Raw genomic sequence first — 6,082 nt, forward strand, 5'->3', positions numbered from 1 at the left:
CACCGGTCTGAAAAAAATAGGAGGAAAAAGCTAAAAGTTTAGGGATAACCCTGCAAAAAGGGCCATTTTCAACACAACCCCCTTCCAGCATAAAGTCAGGGTAGACTAATCCATACCTCGATGGACTTCCCTGCTTGGGGCGATAGAACATGGAACCTGGCCCACAACAGCAGGGTTTCCTTCCTGTTCTCTACCTTCCAGAACCTAGTTGAATCCCTCTATCCATACTCCAAGGGCCCACCAAGCTGACCCATGGGGAACCCTTCTCACCTGTAAACACCATCTGTGCAGCGCCTAAACTTTGCTCACAGATGTGTCCCAGCAGGCCAACAGTGCCCACATGACCAACGCAGTGTTGTGGCCCAGCCCACCCCTGGGGTGACACTCCTGTCCCCCTCCCAGGGGCAACCTTGTCCACCAGGACAGCAAGCCACAGTGGCTGCCAACAGTTGTCAGTGGGGAGACCCAGGCCTTATGCCTCTCAGGGCTCTCTAACCTCTGTGGTGTCAGAGTGGGGGGGGCGGTAGCCCCAGGTGCTTGGCACACTTTGTCCACTCTCCCTTTTGTCAGGCCAGGGATGACATCCTGGCACTGACCCACCAGCCTAGGGTCTGTACCCGGCAGCTGGACAGGAGACTGGGGTAGGCTTTCCCACCCCCGGTCTTCCTCCCAGGGACTCAGTACCCTCCCACCTGGAGCGGTACCCCTTCCAGAATTGTCAGGGCACCTGTGGCAGGTGTTCTGCACAATTCACCCACCAGTTCAGGGGTGCTATCTACATCTGGTACAGCAGCCCAGGGTCTGTACCCTGAGGCTGAACAAGGGACTGGGGTGGGCTCTCTCTCACCTGGTCCTCCTCACTGGGGCAATGTACCCTCCCACCTAGAACGGCACCCCCAGAAGACAAACTGGTAGTGGCACTGTTAGCAGTTGCCCCTTCCCCCCCAGGTCAGGGAGGACACCCTGAACCTGGTCCTCCAACCCAGGGTCTGTACCCTTAGGCTGGAAATGTGCCTGGCAACCCAGGACTTCCGGGGGAGTACACCAACCCTCCCCAATTGAAACACTCCTCATGAGTTGTGCCAGAATCCGCCTGGCACAGGTGTCCAGCCTCCTGTCCACCTGACAGAGCATGAAGACCCCCCCCCCCCAGGCCAGAAGTGGCCTCACCAGGGTCAGTCCTGGGGTGCTCTGACCTCAGAGCTGGCAACCCCTGACCTAATGATCCTTCCAAAATTGTCAGGGCACCTGTGGCAGGTGTCCTGCCCAACTTGCCCACCAGTTCAGGACCTCCCTCCAGCAACTGGTCTTCCAACCTACGGTCTAAACCCTCAAGTTGAACCTGGGTCCGAGGCGAGGGATCCCTTCCTCTGCACCCCCTTCCAGAGTTCTCCACCCTCCCACCTGGAGAGATACCCCTAAAAGATAAACCGGTCAGGACACAGCTTACATTCGTCCTTCCCTCCAGGTCAGGTAGGACCTGAACCTGGCTTCCCAACCCAGGGACTAAACCCTGCAGCTGAGCACCTGCTCGGCGCACCAGGACTTCCTTGAGAGCATGCATGCCCCCCCACTAGTTCTCCCACTGGGGAACACATCCCCCTCACCTCTCCATCTGGACTTCCACACCCTCTCAACTGGAGCGGTGTTGCTAGACATCCGAACTGGTGGGATGCTTGTTACAGCAGTCCCCCCGTTCCTCAGACACTAGGGGGTCCCCCTCAATGGGTGGCCTTTCCGTACAGCCTAGGCTCCCGACCTGGTGGTCCCTCATGGAACCACCCAGGCTTGGGACCGGGCTTCAGGCACCTTGGGCCGCAGCCCTTTCCGACTTCTTCTCCACGGAGACAGGACATGAGTCCCTACATCCTTCCCACGACACCGGGACGTATCTGGGCTACCATGAACCTTTCCCACCACCCACGGTTGGGAAATACCTAAGCCACTTCCTTTCCAGGTCACCCCCACATGCTTCTCCAGACCCTCTGGAATCCACCAAAAGGTCTGCCTCCAGTGCAAGCTCCCTGGGGTCAGAGAACTTGCACTCCGAGTGTTGGCATAGCTCTGGAAAACAGGGACTTAAAATATGCTCTCCAACAATTGAATCACACAGCCCCACACAGGTGTTAACCAAACTACCCTTCACCCAACCATCCAGTGCCTCAGAAAAGTACCCCACAAAAGTACCCCACATCATTCTCACAAGACTGGTGAGACAGTGTCTGACTGTTGCTGTCTCTCAACTCATACTCTTCTGGCTGATCTCCATACTCACTTACCAGGGCTTCTATCATGGTGGAACCCCTCTCCTCTAGAGTCAGTAGGGTGTCCCTCCCACTACCAGGAATATGATCCCCTGGGCCAGTTCCCCAATCCACCTCGGGGACACTGTGCACCACTGGAGTAACCTCACAATCCTGAACCCCCTGGTGTATGTCAACCCCCTCCTTGAAGCAGGGCACCAAGGCTGTGTACCTGATCCTCAGTACTGGACACTACATTTTTGCTGCCACCATCTGGGCTGGACAAATCCCCACTGGCTTCCCAATCCAGCTCTCATATTTTAAGCTCATTATCTAAGATCATCCTCCTTTCCTCCATGCCTAATCTTTTGTCTTCCCACTCACTAACTTGAGTTTCTCAAACTCGTACTTCCTTGCTTCCCGCCTGTCCTCCAGCTCCTCTGGGGACAAGCTACTGCTGCCCTGCCTGGAGGGTTTCTCCCCCCCCCCCTCCCTCCCAAAAGCACATTTACCCTAGGAACTGGCTCCTCCGCCTCTCCACCGAGAACACCAGATTTCCCACTGGCATGTCTGGCTGCTATCCAGGCCCTCAGTGCCTTTTGTAGCTGATCCTTCCTGGCGAGGCCTCTGACCTGGACTTTCAGGTTATTGCAAATCGATTTTTAACTTCTTTACATTATAGGCTTCCAATCGACCCTCCTCAAAGGCAGTTTCCACTGATGCAATAGATGATGCAATTGATTCAGGCATGTTGAAGTAACAAGTTCAAACTGGCAAGATCAAAAATAGGCCAAAAACAAAAAGAACCTGTATGTGGTACGTAATGGTCTGCGATATGGTAGTTGTGCACACCAATCACTGTATTCAAGTGCAAACACAAGTCCTATCCTCACCGCTGACAACCAATGTTAGAAATGGGGGTCTCTAGTTGGCAAGGGCTTGCACCTTTGTCCAAGTAGGGACCCTTCTTCCTAGTAAGGATAAGGGAGTTACACTCCTAAAATGACCCCTGCTCACCCCCTTGGTAGCTTGGCACGAGCAGTCAGGCTTATCTTAGAGGCACCAGTTTAGAAAAATATCCAATATTTTTATATACATAACAAGACCAAAACGATAAAAATCCACAATATAGTACTTAAAAATCTTCAGTTATCAAAGTATCCTTGAAAAACAGGTCCTTGATGTGGATAGCTCCATCCGTGGCTTTCACGGCGTTGTGAACAAACAAATGCAAACCGTTCTGGCTGACCGCGGTGTCACTGGTCGGACACAGTGTCAGGAAGACCAGCAAACAGTACCTTTCAGAAATGCAGGTTGTCTGACCTCGCTGTCACACACGTTGCAGGTCGATCTCTCTGATGGAGTCCGGAGTACTGGCAGGCGTCTGGTGCTTTGGTGCAAAGTGCAGCGGTGTGGCGTGCAGTGCCCTCAGGTCGCGGTGCAAGCAGTGGCCCGGTGGTGGCATCAGATGGTGTCGTCGGTGAGACCAGGGTCACAGTGTGAGATGAAGGCGGTGCTCATCACGGTGCTGGCAGATCACAGTGCTGCAGCAGCGGTGTAGTCATTGCTGAAGCGCTGTCGTCTGCTGACTAACTGGAGTCGATGGCACCGGCGTCGGTAGGCCAAGGCTGCGGTGCGGGATGAGGGCGGTGCGTCATGTAACTTTACGGGCGATGCCCTCGAACAACGGTGCAAGCAGCGGCATCGTGTCCGGCGTGGAGCGGTGTCATCGGGTATACCAAGGCGTCGTCGTGAAGCGAGGTGGTGCGGAGTGCGGTGCCCACAGGTCGAGGTGCGAGCAGCGGCTTGGTGGCAGCGTCAGCAGGCGTAGTCGGTGAGACCAGGTTCGCGGCGGTGCTCTCTGCGGTGCCTTCAGGACACGGAGTCTGCAGCGGTGTCGTAGACTGCGTCAGGCTTGAAGTCTTTGCTGTTCCTAAGACCTCTTGAACAGGGGGCAAGCTCTACCTCAAGCCCTTGGAGAAACTCACAAAAGTAGATTTCAGAAAGTTCAGTCCAGTCCTTTCACTGCACAAGACAGAAGCAGCCACTGCAGGTCAACACAGCTAAGCACACAGCAAAGTGCTAGTTCCTCCTCACAGCTTCTCCAGCTCTTCTTGGCAGTCTTCTTGATCCAAAAGAGTTCTTTGAAGTCTTTTCTGTCCCTGAGACTTCCAACAGGAGGCAAGCTCTACTTCAAGCCCTTGGAGAAAAGTTTAACAGCGGGATGATGAAAGCACAGTCCAGTCCTTTCCCTACCCAAGACCGAAGCAACCACTGCAGGTCAACCCCTCAACACGCAGCATAGGGGCAGTACTTCTCCAGCTTTCCCGGTCCTTCTTCCTGGCAGGTTCCTTAGTTCAGAAGTAACCTAAATTTCTGAGGTCTGGTCCTCCATATTTATACCACTAAATCCTTTGTGCTCTGAAGGCAGATGGTCCTGTACTTAGTTCAAACCAGTTCTGGGTGCATTCTGCCAGTGTACACCTTCTTCCTTTGTCGGTGTGGGCCAGGGCCATCAGATGCACCACAGGAGGTGGAGCCAGCATTGTGTAAGGCAGGCACAGCCCTATTCAGACCCGGGTGCTACTCCACCCACCCATCTATGTGCAGATAGGTCTATTCAGCCCTGTGTTGACTCACCCTGTCTCCTGGAGTCTCCCCCAGCCTGTCACTCACAAACCAGACAGACAATACCCAACCTAGCAGAGGCAGGCTGGATAGTTAGGCAAGAAAATACCTACTTTCTAAAAGTGGTATTTTCAAACACAGAATGTTAAAACCAACTTCACTAAAAGATGTATTTTATCATTCTGAGTTCAGGCATACTAAACTCGAATTTCTACCATATTCCCTGGGTCAGTTAGGATTATAGGATGTTATAATCAAACAGCCCATTCTGGCCTATGGGGAACAGGTAGCCTTGCAATAGTGAAAAACGAAGTAGGCTGTAATTCACTATCGGGACATGCCACGTACACCAGGGCATGTCCTACCTTTCAAATACAATGCACCCTGCCCACAGGGGTACCTTGGGCCTACCTTAGGGGCGACTAACATGTAGAAAAGGGAAGGTTTAGGGACTGGCAAGTGAGTGCACTTGCCAAGTCAACATGGCAGCCCCAGGCTGCACACAGGCTCTGCAATGGTAGGCCAGTTACACTTTACGGTCTGTTTGCATGGGTGGCACAGTCCAGTGCTGCAAATCAAATAGGCCAATCGTGGAAACACCAATCCATAACACAGTTTACACAGAGAGCATATGCACTTTAGCGACAAAGGTCTGGAAAAAATAGGAGGAAAAAACAAAGTTTAAGGATAACCCTGCAAAAAGGTCTATTTCCAACAGTCCTCTTTCCCGCTGTCGTTCTGACGCTTGGCGATCTTTAAGATGGTCTCTCTGCCTAGTTTGCTATATCGTCTGCAAAACTTTCTATACCACATACCATGATCCTGGTTCACGAATATAAACGCCATCCACAATTCCTCTGGAATGGTGAGGCAGTCCGTGTTGCCCTTCAGACCTGTGCGCAATCCACTTACTGTGGGGGGTATTGCAGCAGCTGACTTATTTTCCTGTTATTCCCCCTCCCACTTACTGATTATAAACGACTGGTGGTTCTGTTAACCACTGGATCCGGCATTTGCAATGGAGCATGCATTTGAGGGTGCCCCTCTTCATCAACTATTTAGTGTGCAGAGCCTAGACTCCCTACCCCATGCTTGTCCGGTGGTAATTCGGCTATGGCGCTGTCGTTAAGAAAATGGGGAGGCGGGGCCGATTGGCACCTCTCTCCTTTTGGCATGGGACTCAGTTGCGCCAAGTTGCGGCCCTGACTGGT

This window comes from Triturus cristatus, chromosome 7, assembly GCF_964204655.1.
Source record: "Triturus cristatus chromosome 7, aTriCri1.1, whole genome shotgun sequence".
Classification (NCBI taxonomy): domain Eukaryota; kingdom Metazoa; phylum Chordata; class Amphibia; order Caudata; family Salamandridae; genus Triturus; species Triturus cristatus.